At 40.9% G+C, this 16,639-nt stretch overlaps 1 long non-coding RNA gene across 1 annotated transcript; it reads left to right on the top strand.

Annotated features, from left to right (window-relative positions):
* Positions 1–3,001: 3,001 nt before the first annotated feature.
* Positions 3,002–3,478, top strand: LOC129701353 (uncharacterized). The gene is made up of 2 exons (XR_008724188.1): positions 3,002–3,071; positions 3,145–3,478. It is a non-coding gene; the product is annotated as an uncharacterized LOC129701353 (long non-coding RNA).
* Positions 3,479–16,639: the final 13,161 nt, after the last annotated feature.

Genomic DNA, 16,639 nt, shown 5'->3' on the forward strand with positions numbered 1-16,639 from the left:
GTTCAAATCAGAAGATTTTTTTTCTCTCTGGCTTTCTATTCAAAATTTTCCTTCAAACAATGGCAATTTGACAAAAAAAAAACATACCAATGGGTCATTCAGTCCAATGTTTCTCCGGGCTGTTGATATTTGCAATATTAACTGGTTTGTTTCCCTTCACAAGAACAATAATTCATTGTATCTAATTTTTTTCTGACAGACAGGATGTGAGAATGAAAGGTTTGTATTATTAACTTTATTTTGAAGTTGTTTGATAATTTTTATGTAAACACAATTTTTTTAATGTTATCTGCATTTTACTTTATTTTAATGATTTGTAACCTTCTGCACAAGACAGTTATAACTATTTTATCCCAACTGTCGACATTTTGCTAGTGACAATGATACAACAGAAAGCTCAGCTTCAGCTATCAAACGGGTTGCTGCTGTATGGCACTTGCTGCTCTTCAGAACAAGCCCACAGCTGTTTAATTTTTTTTCCTCTCTCATACTAGTGACTCACATTAATTCATTCTGGTGGAGCTGTCAGCTCGGCATGCAAGACATGAATTATGTTTTTCAAGTACAGTGTGGTGCACGTGCAGTGAACCTTTATCCACCTTGTCCGCTATATTAACCGCACCATCACGAGTCCCCTTCTGTTCATGCATTTTCCCTCTATCCATGATGTTTCATGCTTATCTCTGGGTTTTTGTTCAATCATTCATGTTTATGCATAATGAGAACCTCCTAGTTTCAAGACATTTGCCTGAGGCTTGTTACACCTGTTAACAAATGGAAAAGATGATATTTAGGTAACATTCTTCTTTTAAAGTGTGGGTCGAAGTTGTCCAGACGTCAGGGCTGTTCCCTGCATGAATTATGTTCCTGCTTCTCCTCTCTCTGCGTCCATCACCTGCTGCCCATTTGCTCTCTCTGATTCATTTGGCAGAATCGCATAAAATCCACCACTTAAATACCCAAGCCTGAATATATCAGTGTTGATTCCCTTTTTACACAGAGCAAGTAATGGCAACTCCTGTTAAATGCTTTTTGAAAGTGGCTTGGGGGCCTTGGCTTTTTCAGGGACATAAAACAAGTTTATAACCACAGTAATTGAAAATCCCCCTAAACCAGAATGTGTGGCTAAATTGTATTCTGGTGTCGGCAGCACTGTAGATGTGTGACTGATTAGGAGGCAACACAATAACAAATGAAATATATTTGTTTGAGCTATGCTTACTCGCTCCTCAGCATGAAAGGAGCTTCCACTCCATTTAATCTCCTCCCTTGCATTATATCCCATAAACTGAAAATAAGAGCTTATAAATGAAATATGTCGGCAATATTTTCCTTTGCTATGCAATCCAACTTGAATGAAAAATATAAGGCGAGTAAAAACGATGTGGATTTATTGTGTGGATTAAAAATACTGTAATTCTCATTCTGTACATCTGATGCACATCATCCATGTATACTCTGCCAGGGAATCATAGTGATGTTTACATTAGTTCCATGTTATATTTTAAGGTACATACAATGATGTTGGAGAGTTGCTCATTCTGTTGGAAGCTATTCACAGAAGAATAGGTTTTCAAGCTATCTGAAGCCTGAAGTGGACTTACTGAGCAGATCCCAGGCTGACACTGCAACCTCACCTGGCAAGTTTCTGTAAGTACTGACCTGGGTCTCCAGTAGTGATGACCCATTATCCTAGGCAATCCCAAGCCCTTCACTCCCATTTGAACAATCACCCAGCTCTAAACTTGGCCTGATCCAACAATCCTGCTGGATACAGATCCCACTCGACTAATCACTGAACCCTGCCCCAAACTGATGACTCTACTTCACTAACTGTGCCATCATTATCTACACTGAGTATCCCAACTCTGACTGACAATTGCAGCATCTTGCCCCCCCTCCACTGATTCCCTGTAGCCAATCTTCACCTTTGGCCATAGAACTATTGATACATCAACTCAGAAACAGGGCCTTTGGCCCCACTTGTCCATGCTTAACAAGATGGCCATTCCAAGCTAGTCCCATTTTTCCATGTCTGGCCCATATCCCTCTAAACCTTTCCTATCCAGGATCCTTCCCAAATGTATTTTAAATGTTGTCATTGTGGTTATTCTCTGCTAAATAGAACACTGGAGCACAGGAACAGGCCCTTTGGTATACAATGTCTGCCGAACATGATACCAAATAAACTAATCTACGTGCACATGATCTATATCCCACCATTCCTTGTATATTTAAAAGCATCTTAAATAGCACAATCACATTTGCCACCATCACCACCTAAGGCAACGTGTTCCAGGCACCCACCACCCTTTGTGTGAAAAAACACCCTGCATATCTCCTTTAAATTTTGCCCTCTTCCACCTTAAAGCTATGCCCTCTTATATTCTTCCTTTCCCGATCCAGGTCCAGGTAGACTTGCTGGAATTGTTTGCAGAAATTGGGATTGTTGTCCTTGCACTTGAGAATGTCACCATGAAATTTATTTGAAGAGCCCAAAATTATAAAGAGATTTGATAAAGTAGAAAGGAATAATCTGTTTCACTAGAGCTTGAGCCAAGAAACAATGGAAACCAGTTTAAGACAATTGGCAATAGAACTAGGAGGTAGATGGGATGGAACATTTCCTTCCTCCATCTTGGGTAAAGGAACTGGAAGTTGGTTCAGTAAAAGACTCTCGAAGTCCTTCTGATCAGCATGGGCAATGTGTAAAACGGGTGCCCTGTTACATAATAAAAGACTACCTTCTTTCCTTGTATTACCACAAATAAAAATATTTTGTGAAAATGAAGCTCAACTTTTACTTTGCTCTGCAGTAAAAATAATTATCTTTAACTGACAGCAGTTGTCTTTGAAAGCTGCAGCAATACATATTACTCACCACTATTGATAGTGAGTTCTGAGCAGGTAAGTTGAATCTGAATGGAGAGCTCACAACAACTATATTAATTACTAAACCTAAACGAAGATTATGGCCTACTCCTGCACCTGTTGTTTATTATTATTATATAGAGTAACTGTTAAGGAATTTTTCCAAGACCTATTTGGGCATGGATAATTTAGAAGATAAGGTTGTGCACTGGTTCCCTTGTAAAGTTTATATTCTTGTAAATTGATTAGTGCATGTGCACCAATCAGAGTAAGGTTGTGCACTGGTTCCCTTGTAAAGTTTATATTCTTGTAAATTGATTAGTGCATGTGCACCAATCAGAGTAATGTACTAACACTAGCTCACCTTACTGTACACTTTATATTAACACTCACTTCCCATATTACGTAGTTACTCCGGTGGTAGAGATGAACTAACAACGTGAGTTTGATGTGGCCCTTGTGGCTAAGGGGATCAGAGGGTATGGAGAGAAGGCAGGTACGGGATACTGAGTTGGATGATCAGCCATGATCATATTGAATGGCGGTGCAGGCTCGAAGGGCCGAATGGCCTACTCCTGCACCTAATTTCTATGTTTCTATGTATTGTATTGTACCACCATGACTGATGATTAAAGCTGACTTGAACACCAGACTGTGTCTCAGGCACGTGCCGTGAGTAATTACTCAGGGTAGGCAGTCAGTTGGCTATAACAAAAACCCTTAAACCGCGCAGATTGTTCTCTCCGTAAAAATAAAAAATAAAAATAAAGACAGTGACAATTCAATTTGACCAAGGCTTCCAAGTCTCCTTTATTCTGAATACAGGGAAAAGTTGAATCAGTTGTCATCTTATTGAATGACAACACTTGTTCAAGGGATCAATTGGGGGGAGAGTTCCTTTCACAGCCTGTGGAGAGTCTGATCAGGGGTAAAGTTGCGGGGAGGGCAGGAGTGTTGAGAAGGAGGGGGTCGGGGATAATGCCAGTAACTCACTCACTCACCGCTGCTGCGGCGCTCCGGACGTGGAGCCATCACATTGCAGCCGGGATAGAAGCAGCTCGGGTGGCTGTGAGCGGCCGCCGGGACCCGACAGCAGAACTGGCCGCCACTTCAGCGCCTTCTGCCGGCCCACTCACCTCTGGCAGTGCTCTTCGTCTGAACACCACTTCTGCCGCCCGTTGGCCTCACTCATATCAGCTGCTTCCCGCAAATCCTTACATGATGTCAGACTAGCTGGAAATTATCTGTTGCATCTGTCTGTCGGGTTTTATTTGTTTTTCATTAGTTTTGATCTTTTACTACAATGGCTCACTTGTGTCGTAAGCCAACCTAAGTGGAACAGGTAGGATGACTAGGTTTCATTTTTTCTGTCATTTTCTCTGGGAATCTGAAGTAATACTTCACGGTACATCACCTTATGGGCCTGTCCCACTTAGGCTATTTTTCAGGCGACTGCCGGTGACTGTCAAGTTGCCGGCAGTCGCCTGAAAAACCGGCAACTGGAACAGCGACTGTCAGAGTGGAATACACACACACACGCACAAACACATCGCTTCCTTCACCAGCCCGTTATGCAGGCGGGGGACAGGGCAAGCAGGGGGAGTGCTGTCTGAGTGAAATTCACACAGTGCAAAGCCAATGTGATACAGACACACACCGCAATGAACAGGAAGGTTGGCGCTGAAATTAATAAGCTAATAAGCACAGTGTACGGTAAGTCCTTTAAAAGAGGAAGGGGGAGAGAGGGGAGAGAAGGTGGAGAGAAGGTGGAGAAGGAGTGGAGACAACTTTTAAGAAGCCAGAGATACACACGGCTGTGAAGCTCGGTAGGCATCAACATTACTGGTCGGATATCCTTGCTTCTGAAAACTACTGCTTACGTTTTTTTTTCTCCCAATGAGCCAATGAAATTCGCTGGTCAGCACCGGCTACAACCTACGAGAACCTAAGAGAACCTTCAACCTCCTGGCAACCTATTAGGACCTCCTGGCGACCAATCTACAGAACGAGAATTCTCGCTACTCTCCATCGCGGCTTCATTCTAGTCGCTGGTTATTTTTCAACATGTTGAAAAATTTGCGGCGACCATAATGAGTCCGCAACTAGTTCACAGAATGCGGGAACTCCTCACGACAATGAAGGCGACTCCCCGGCAACCACCCGATCATGTGGCGACTGCAGAGTCTCCTGCAGTCGCCTAAAAATTTGCCTAAGTGGGACAGGCCCAACAGGTTTGTTCCATTCCTATACCACTATATAACTGGATGATAACTATTTAGAAATAAATTATTGTCTGGTAAAATTCTAAAATCTGTGTCGGATTTCAGTTATTTTAACAAGGCAGTCAAGTTGTTGTAGAAACATCCAGATAAAATGTAAATAATGATAAAAAAAATTATATTGATAAATGTGAAGTATTACAAAAGGCAAAAAAACAAGGTTCTCTTCCATTTTGAGTATTGCTAGGTTGCCAAGACTGGCCATATCTTTTCTGTTCAGTCATGAAAGAAAGTGAAGATATATGGCAAGATATAGAAACATAGACATAGAAAATAGGTGCAGGAGTAGGCCATTCGACCCTTCGAGCCTGCACCGCCATTCAATATGATCATGGCTGATCATCCAACTCAGTATCCTGTACATGCCTTCTCTCCATACCCCCTGATCCCTTTAACCACAAGGGCCACATCTAACTCCTTGTTAAATATAGCCAACGAACTGGCTTCAACTACCTTCTGCGACAGAGAATTCCAGAGACTCACCACTCTTTGTGTGAAAAATGTTTTCCTCATCTCGGTCCTAAAACAATTCCCCCTTATCCTTAAATTGTGACCCCTTGTTCTGGACTTCCCCAACATCGGAAACAATCTTCCTGCATCTAGCCTGTCCAACCCCTTAAGAATTTTGTAAATTTCTATAAGATCCCCCCTCAATCTTCTAAATTCTAGCGAGTACAAACCGAGTCTATCCAGTCTTTCTTCATATGAAAGTCCTAACATCCCAGGAATCAGTTGGTGAACCTTCTCTGTACTCCCTCTACAGGGAGTCCCTCTGTATATCAAACGGAAATGTACCTTTTATAAGTGAAGCACTGATTTTGGGAGCAATGTAAAGAGTGACAGTACCTGGAAGGCCAATAGTACAACTTCTGGAAAGGGGAGCAGGAAAAAGCATTTTGGAGACTGCAATGCAAGAGTTTAGGAAAGGATTACTTAAATAGTTTTAATGGATCATCAATACTTATAAATTGTGACTTTGGCTGAAAGTGTTAATTTAAGGATAATAATAATAATAATAATAATAATAATAATAATAATAATAATAATAATAATAATAATATGTTTTATTATCATTGCACATAAGCACAACAAGATTTGGTATGCAGCTTCCATCTGATATCATAACAGAAATAACTAATAAAATTTAGATTTAGATACCCCGAGAACATGGATTGTAAAAAGAACAGTAAAATAGTCAAACAGTTCAAACATGATGAAGTCAAACAGCACATTAAACAGAGTGATCAACGTTTGGTAGAAACAAGGAATTGCAGATGCTAAACACAGTCATAGAGCAAGAGAATAGCAGAAATCACAGAGGGGGAACAGTGAGAGAGTGGTCAGAGAAGGGAGGAAAACATCTTCAGAGTAGGCATATCTTGTGGAAATTTCACAGTGGAGAATGAAGAGGGGTCCCGACCCAAAACCTCACCTATTCAAGTTATCCACAGATGCTGAGATGCTGCCTGACCCACTAAGTTACACCAGCACTTTGTCTCTTTTTTTAATCAAAATTTTAATTTAGGTTCACCTGCAGTGTAAATTGTGAGGCTGGTGGGCTGGACATCATCATGCTGTCCAAAGGATGACACCAGTGGCATTTTGGTGGAGCAGGCCCCATTTGAACCATTGAAATCATATAAACCATTGAAAAAACAGTGTGAAAGAATAGTATGGAAAGTCTGTGGCAAAAAGAGGCAAAGGATGTGCTAAGATGTCTCATAATATTTTAAATCTAAGATAAATATGACACGCCTTACTTTGGTAATGTTTCTGAAAGCACTAAATTATTTTCTTTTTGCTCACCGAGTCCTTGATTTGGAAAGCACCAATTATTATTTTTGATATGTTCACCAAGATATAAATGGTCCAATCAACATAGAATTATGTATCTGAAGGCATATTATTTTATCATTGTTATATCCATATGTTTGCATGGTAAAAATCTTTCTGTAGTTTTCTCTATTACATCTGGATATGTTTTCAGTGATCAAAATCAGCATTCGGTCCCCTGTTTCAATTATAGACCATTCGATTTCTAAAGCAGTCGTATTAAATTGCACAATTGCTGCAACCATTTAACACCCTCCATTGTAGCTGAAAAGATTAAAGGACTGTCCATGTCCTTTAAAAATGACTGGCATTCAAAAATACGCTCATAGTACTGGGAAACAGATTTCTGTAACAACGTAAAAAAGCGGACCTCAACCTTGATGTCTATATCATAGAACCACATCACACCTGAATATCATGCACTCCATTCACATTACTAACACTCCAAATGATGTCACCAGTCTGTAAAGTCCTTAAACTTTCACTGGCCAGGGACATTAAGAAGGATTTCCTCTGTGCTTGGCCCATTACTCCATTTTAGGACAGCACAGTGGTGCAGTTAGTCGATCTCTGGTGACCAAAGTTCAATCTTAACCTCCGGTGTGTCTGCATGGCGTTTCAATGTTCTCCCTGGAGGTTGATAGGTTAATTGGTTGTTGTAAATTGTTCCATGAGTGCGTGAGTGATAGACTCTGGGAATGTAGGGAAAATAGACTGAGGTTGCTGTAAGTGGGTGCTTGACGATTAATGTATAATTTGTATGCTTCGGATCTGTTTCTGTGCTAAGTGGCTTTGTGAATCTGATTTTAGTATACAAAGAAATATTGAACTTGCCCTAATACAAGAGAAGAAACCTCTAGAAGGATTTTCTGTGCGAATATATGAATCTAACAATGCAAATGTGGAAGCTGATGCCAACAGCCTTGTAATTCCATAGTAATTAGAGTATGCAAATAAGTAAACAAACCTAATAAGTATTTCTAAATGGATATTTATGGAACAGCATTAATCCTGGTGTTCTGGGAAAAAGTTTATAAACAGAAATCATTAATATGGCATTGGAAATTATTGAGGATGGATCATGTGTCACATCAGATGTTGGCAGTAATGTTGACACCAGATGTGATGTCAAAGATTCAGATGTTACAGCATTAGAGCATCTTGTGCAGCCAATAAACTTGTCTTAAAATCCCAGCAGCATGTGGCCTAGCCTCTCATTGCCTGGCATTAATGTTTCCCACTTTGCAGAACAGGCACTAATTCTTGATCCTTTCAAAACAGAACACATGGCATTCAACCTGGCATGTAGGAAGAATGAAGCTTCGATGAATTTCGGCATAAAAGGATATTTGAAAATGAAAATTTAAACAAAAATGACTGGCATTTGGTATATTATTGAGGATTATTGGAGGATTACAGCAAATCACCAATTACAAAGGCAACACACCCCATGACTGACGGTGCTAACGCCTCGCTGGCAGAGGAACTAAACCATTTCTTTGCTCGCTTTGAGGTAAAGAGGCCCCATGCAGTCACGCAGCTCCCACCGACCTCCAGCCCCCATTCGCTCACTCTCCAGGAACACCAAGCGAGGCGTGTGCTCAAGTCGGTGAACCCAAGAAAAGCCGCTGGACCTGAAGGTGTACTCGGCAAAGTACTTAAAGCTTGTGCAGACCAGCTATCGGGGTCTTTACCAAGATCTTCAATCTTTCCCTGACACAAACCACCATACCACCTTGTCTGAAGTTGGCCTTCATAACAAGAGGATTTCAGTATAGGAGTAATGAGGTTCTTCTGCAGTTGTATAGGGCTCTGGTAAGACCACATCTGCAGTATTGTGTACAGTTTTGGTCTCCTAATTTGAGGAAGGAGATCCTTGTGATTGAGGCAGTGCAGCGTAGGTTCACAAGATTGATCCCTGGGATGGCTGGACTGTCATATGAGGAAAGATTGAAAAGACTTGTCTTGTATTCACTGGAGTTTAGAAGGATGAGGGAATATCTTATAGAAACATATAAAATTATAATAGGACTGGACAATAATAGGACTGGACAAGCTAAATGTAGGAAAAATGTTCCCAATGTTGGGCGAGTCCAGAACCAGAATCACTGGATGGATTTAAGAGAGTTAGATAGAGCTCTTAAGGGCTAGTGGAATCAAGGGATATGGGGAGAAGGTGGGCACGGGTTATTGATTGGGGACGATCAGCCATGATCACAATGAATGGGGGTGCTGGCTCGAAGGGCCGAATGGCCTCCTCCTGCACCTGTTTTCCATGTTTCCATCCCTGTCCCTAAGCACCCAGTCGTAAACAGTCCCAATGACTGCAGACGAATTGCATTAACATCAGTAGTCATGAAATGCTTTGAAAGACTAATTTCACAGCTCATTAAAGTCAGCCTCCCTCCAAACCTTGACCCTCATCAGTTTGCTTATAGAGCAAACAGATCGACGGAAGACGCCATTGCCACTGCCCTCCACACTGCACTGGGCCATCTAAGAAATATTTTTATTGACTATAGCTCAGCTTTTAATACGATCATCCCTGACATACTAGTCAACAAGCTGTTGGACTTAGACTTCCTCCGTCCCACCTGCGCCTGGATAAAGAACAGCCAAAATGGGCCCCCACTGCTCCTCCACCCTCACACTCCGCACTGGTTCTCCACAGGGCTGTGTGCTGAGTACTCTCCTCTATGCTCTGTACACTTATGACTGCACTCCCATAAACTCCATTATTAAATTTGCGGAAGACACCCAGTGGTCGGACTCATATCAGGAGGAGATGAGGCAGCGCACAGTGATGAGATCCTGAAGCTGTCAGAGTGGTGTTCTGCGAACAACCTGGCACTCAACATTAGCAAAACAAAGGAAATGGTCATTGACTACAGAAGGCACAGAGCCTGCCCCGCTCCATATCAACGGGGACTGTGTCAAGATGAAGGAATTTCCACCTTCAAATTACTGGGAACGCACATCGCGGAGGATCTCTCCTGGTCTGCCAACACTTCAGCGGTGGTAAAAAAGACCCAGCAGTGATTGCTTTCCTGAGAGTGCTAAGGAAGAACAGTCTAGAGCAGAAGCTGCTGGTGGCCTTCTACAGCTCCACCATTGAGAGTGTGCTGGCATATTGTAGCACGGTGTGGTATGCTGGCACGGTGTGGTATGCTGGCTGCTCAGCAGCAGACAGGAGTGCCAGGGCCGGATTTAGATGAAGAGAGGCCCTAGGCTGTTCCACTTGTGAGGCCCATTCCAATCCCCCACCCCCAAGACTGGAAGAAGATAGTCCACCAGATTGACACTGATTTGCAGCCGAGTGTGGACAATGAGATAAGGGGCTGGAAAGCTGCACTTTTTAATTATTTATTTATTGCCAGTGCTAGTGTCGAGTTGTCGGCTTAAAACACTATTATTCTGAAATGGAGAGCAAGGAAAATTACTGAAGGGTTGTTTAGAGACAACGTGCATTGTGACAGCATATGTAAGAAAGGCCTATGACAGTGTCAAAAATATGATACACCTTGCAGGGCTCTCACTTTTTTTTTTTCTCCGTTGTCAACCGGGCAACCTTGGCAGCTTTTTAAGTTGCCGATGACAGTTTAGGTGGTCATTTAAGACTGCTTGCATGATGCGTGCGATAATGTGCTCAGACGAAGTGCATAGTTACCTGTCGGAATTATGCTCAATGAAGCATTCACATATTATTTCTGGTCAAATAAAGTCACAAACTAAACATATTCACCAATCAAGACGTGATGTATACCACAATGACATGCAGCAAAATTATAACTCTTTTTACATGTTGCAATGAATGCAATTTCTATTATTTCTTTCCACTTCCAACCAAAAATGTGGTTGGATTATTCAGCATATGATCAACCTCGGTGAGACCAAGCGCAGGCTTAGCGATCACTTCGCACAACACCTCCACTCAGTTCGCACTAACCAACCTGATCTCCCGGTGGCTCAACACTTCCACTCTCCTACCCATTCCGAACCCGACCTTTCTGTCCTGGGCCTCCTCCATGGCCGGAGTGAGGCCCACCACATTTTGGAGGAGCAACAATTCATATTTGCTTGGGTAATTTACACCCCACCGGTATGAACATTGGCTTCTCTAATTTCAGGTAGTCCTTGCTTTCTCCCTCCTTCCCATCCCATTCCCAGCTCTCCCACAGCCTATTGTCTCCACCTCTTCCTTTCTTTTTCGTGTCCCCCCTCCGACATCAATCTGAAGAAGGGTCTCGACCTGAAACGTCGCCTATTCCTTCGCTGCATGGATGCTGCCTTACCCGCTGATTTTCTCCAGCTTTTTTGTCTACCAATGGGATCCCAGCACTGGCCACATCTTCCCATCTCCTCCCCTTTTGGCTTTCTGCAAAGACCGCTCCCTCCGTAATTCCCTGGTCCATTTGTCCCTTCCCACCCAAACCACCCCCTATCCTGGCACTTTCCCTTGCAACCACAGGAAATGCTACACTTGTCACTTTACCTCCCCCCATTCAAGGACCCAAGCAGTCTTCCCAGGCAGAGGTTCACCTGCACCTCCTCCTACCTCATGTTTTGCATCCGCTGCTCTAGATGTCAGCCGCTCTACATTGGTGAGACCAAGCATAGGCTTGGCGATCGCTTCGCCCAATACCTCCGCTCGGTTCACAATAACCAACCTGATCACCCGGTGGCTCATCGCTGACCAGTTGCCATGGCAGTGCGCATTTGCAGGGCAGCCGATTATGTGCTAGTCGTGGTTCTGCGCTTGTGCAGGGGGATGATGTGCTGGCCATAGCAGTGCGCATGTGCAAGACGGCCTGCCATGCTGGCGGATGAGGAGCGAGCAGAGAACGGAGACCCAGCGGCCGGGACACGGAGAGGATGGCGGGCGGAGACGGAGAGTGACAGAGAGAGAGAGAGATAGAGAGGGGGCCCACTCAGAGTTGAACGGCAGGTGCCCTGCCTTGGCCAGAGGCCCCCTAAATTTCGAGGCCCTAGGTTTCAGCTTATGAAGCCTAGTGGTAAAACCAGCTCTGCCGAGGCCCCCCTAAGATCTCGAGGCCCAATGCTTAAGCCAATGAAGCTTATATATAAATCCGGCCCTGAGGAGAGCCATGCAGAGAGTGATAAAAACTACCCAGAAAATCATCGGCTGCCCTCTGCCTTCCCTGGAAGACATCTACAGCTCTCAGTGCCTCTGCAGAGCCAGGAAAATAATCAAAGACCCCTCCCATCCTGGACAGTTCCTGTTCAAACTCCTGCCCTCTGGTAGATGGTACAGGTGCGTCAAAAGCCGAACAAACAGACTGAAGAACAGTTTCTTTCCCTGGGCCGTCAGAAATGTAAATTCTTCAGATATTCACATGACATGAGAGATGCTGTCATCTATTCCACTATAAAACAAAGCACTCAGCTAATATTTCTTCTTTTTTAAATTCTGTTAAAGTATTTATTACATTTTAAAGTGTAATATTCTCCCAGTGCAATGTTCTACCTAGATGTGACAAATATAATTTATCCACTATTTTATGTTTTGTTTATTTTATTAGAAGTTAATACAGTACAAAACAGTACAGTGGAACCTAATTTTAGGTGCCAACTATGTCATACCGTAATCCATTCTATGTACAACCTCTACTTTTATGTTTTGAGAAGGGAAGTAAGACAAGAAAAAGAAAACAATAGAAAGGGGAAAAAGAGGAAAAATAGATGGTAGAGAATAGAAAAACGTGAAGTGTGTATATAAAAAAAAAAAAAAAAAGTAAAAAGTAGAAATAGGAGAGAAGGCCCCTTAAAAGAGAAATTTTCAAATCTTTATTCGGAGATGTAGATCTATCCGCAGCATGAACTGAAATCAGCAATCTTTACGGTACCGCTGCATCACATGATTCCAAAAAGTCGATGAAAGGAGACCAACTCCTTAAGAATTGGTCATATTTATCTATTAGTCGGAGTCTCATTACTCAAGGCGTGCTATGTCCATCATATTCCTAATCCACATTTTAACCGTTGGTATGGTTGTATTTTTCCAAAATTTAAGTATCAATTTCTTTCCAATTATTAATCCATAATTAAAAATAATGTTTTGGTCTTTATTTAAATTGATATCTTCTACTATTATTCCAAATATAATCCATTCCGTTTTAGGTTCTATTGTGGACTTAAAAAGCTTTGTAAATATATCAAATATATCGCTCCAAAATTTATTCAACTTTGTACATCCTACAAATGAATGTGTTATATTAGCGTTTTGAAACAAACATTTATCGCATCTGGGAGAGACGTTTGGATAAAATTTATTCAACCTCGTTTTTGAATAATATAGTCTATGTAATAATTTGAATTGAATTAAATTATGCCTTGCATTAATAGAACAATTATGTGTGTTCATCAGATACTTTTCCCATCTATCCTTCGAGATCTTTATCATTAGCTCATGTTCCCAATCTTCTCTCAGTGCTTCTGTTGAGGGTAATTCTCTATTTAATATATTATTATAAAAGTATGATATTAGTTTTTGTGAATCAGCCTTAATATTCATTGCTTCTTCTAAAGGGTCTAAAAATATAGGTTGAAATCTATGTATATATTTCTTCATAAAGTCACATATCTGTATATATTTAAAATATTGATTATTCTTCAGTTTAAATTTTAATTTTAAATGTTGAAATGATAACAGTTTGCCCAATTCATACATTTCCCCTACTTTCCTAATCCCCAGTCTATCCCATTGTTGATATGTTTTGTCGATGATAGATGGTTTGAATGCGGGATTGTTCACTAGTGGGGTTAGTAATGATAGATTATTTAATTTCAAGGATACTTTTATTTGTTTCCAAATTCTTATTGTATTGTGAATAATTGGGTTCTTCTTATATATTATACTATTCAATTTTATCGGTGAGAGCAAGATCGTTCCTATATCATGCGGATAGCACTCCTCTTTCTCCATTGTTATCCACTCCAACTGCTGAGTGGAACTATCCAACCAGTACATTATGTTCTTAATATGCACTGCCCAGTAGTAATACATAAAGTTAGGTAATGATAACCCCCCAACTTCTTTAGGTTTACACAAATGCTTTCGTTGAACTCTGTGTGCTCTGTAATCCCATATAAAATTAGTGATAGTAGAATCTAGTTTTTTGAAAAAGTATTTTGGAATATATATTGGGATCGCTTGAAACAAATATATTAATTGTGGTAAGAAAGTCATTTTTATAGCGTTAATTCTACCTATCAATGAGAGCGGGAGTGTTTTCCAAAATGTAATCATATCATTCAGTTTAATAGTGGCATAAAATTGGCACGAAATAATGATTTGTGTCTTCTCGTAATTTGAATACCCAGATACTTGAATTTTTCTGTTACAATTTTGAAGGGGAATTTTAGTAAGTGTCTCGAATCCTCTGAATTTCGCTTTCATTCCAATTTATTCTATATCCTGAAAAAGAGCCGAATACCTCAATTAATGTTAATAATGTGGATATATTCGTTTGTGTATTAGTAATATATAAAAGGATATCATCAGCGTATAATGAAATTTTATTCTTTGAGTCCTTAGTGTTATATCCGTGAATATTCGGGTGATTTCTAATCCTTTCGGCCGGCGGTTCTATCATAAGGGCAAATAGCAATGGTGATAAGGCACAACCTTGCCTATTACCCCTTGATAAGTAAAATTTTGGAGATAGCATATTGTTAGTTAATATTCTTGCCGTAGGTCTATCGTAAAGTAGTTTAACCCATCTAATAAAATTCTCTCCCGTATTAAATTTTTGGAGTACCTTGTATAAATACTGCCATTCTACCTGATCAAATGCCTTCTCTGCATCCAGCGTAACAACTGAAATATCTTCAATGTCCTCATTGTGAGAGTACATTATATTGAAAAGCCTTCTCAAATTATTAAATGATTGTCTTTTGGGTATAAATCCCGTTTGATCCGTATTTATTAAATTGTTAATATAATTATTTAGTCTTCTAGCTAGAATCTTTGCTAAAATTTTCTGATCCATATTTAGAAGTGAAATAGCTCTATTAACTGCTAGAGTCAGTTATTAAAGATGGGATAGCAGCACATTTGGAAAGTGGTGAAATCATTGGACAAAGTCAGCATGGATTTACGAAAGGTAAATCATGTCTGAAATCTTTAGAATTTTTCTGTTAGTTGGATAGGGGAGAAGCAGTGGATGTGGTGTATCTGGACTTCCAGAAGGCTTCGACAAGGTCCCACATAAGAGGTTACAAACTAAAGCACAAGGCATTTTAGTATTGATGTGGATAGAAGTCTGGCAAACAGGAAGCAAAGAGTTGTAAACGGGTCCTTTTCACAATCTTGGAACAATCAGTACTGAAATAGAGAGAGTACAGAGGAGATTTACTAGAATGTTGCCTGGGATGATCTGGATGAGGGAATTGAAAATATCTCCATGTTTGCGGATGACACTAAGCTGGGGGCAGTGTTAGCTGTGAGGAGGATGCTAGGAGACTGCAGGGTGACTTGGATAGGCTGGGTGAGTGGGCAAATGTTTGGCAGATGCAGTATAATGTGGATAAATGTGAGGTTATCCATTTTGGTGGCAAAAACAGGACAGCAGACTATTATCTAAATGGTGGCCGATTGGGAAAGTGGGAGATGCAGCGAGACCTGGGTGTCATGGTACACCAGTCATTGAAGGTAGGCATGCAGGTGCAGCAGGCAGTAAAGAAAACGAATGGTATGTTAGCTTTCATTGCAAAAGAATTTGAGTATAGGAGCAGAGGTTACAGGGTCTTGTGAGACCAACCTGGAGTATTGCGTACAGTTTTGGTCTCCAAATCTGAGGAAGGACATTATTGCCATAGAGGGAGTGCAGAGAACAGACTGATTCCTGGGATGTCAGGACTGTCTTATGAAGAAAGACTTAGACTTGGTTTATACTCTCTAGAATTTAGAAGGGGTAACATGATAGAAACTTACAAAATTCTTCTTGGACAGGCTAGATGCAGGAAGATTGTTCCCGATGTTAGGGAAGTCCAGGACAAGGGGTCACAGTTAAGGATAAAGGGGAAGGCAGGATGAGAAGAACTTTTTATCATTTAGAAATCTCTGGAAACTCTGCCACAGAGGGTAGTTGAGGCCAGTTCATTGGCTATATTTAAGAGGGAGTTAGATGTGGCCCTTGTGGCTAAGGGGATTGGGGTATGAGTGAAGGCAGGTATGGGATACTGAGTTGGATGATCAGCCATGATCATATTGAATGGCGGTGCAGGCTCGAAGGGCCGAATGGCCTACTCCTGCACCTAATTTCTATGTTTCTTCCGGTTCATCTAAATCTTTATCTTTTTTTGTATAATATTGTTGCTTCTAGGGTTATGGTAGTTTATTTTCGGTATAAGCCTGCATGTATAAATTGAATAATCTTGGAACAATTGACTCCTGAAATCTTTTATAAAATTCATTACTAAAACCATCTGGTCCTGGGGTCTTCCCATTTTCAGTGAGTTTATTATTTGTTTTATTTCTTCACTAGTATTCCGTGCTTCTAATTGCTCTTGTTCTAAACTATCCAATTTTGGGAGATTACAATTATCTAAAAAATTTGTAATTTTACTAACATCTGTATTTATTTTAGATGTATATAAATTATGATAAAATTGGGCAAACCTCTTATTAATATCCT

The sequence above is a fragment of the Leucoraja erinacea genome, chromosome 11, assembly GCF_028641065.1.
Source record: "Leucoraja erinacea ecotype New England chromosome 11, Leri_hhj_1, whole genome shotgun sequence".
NCBI classification, from domain to species: Eukaryota; Metazoa; Chordata; class Chondrichthyes; order Rajiformes; family Rajidae; genus Leucoraja; species Leucoraja erinaceus.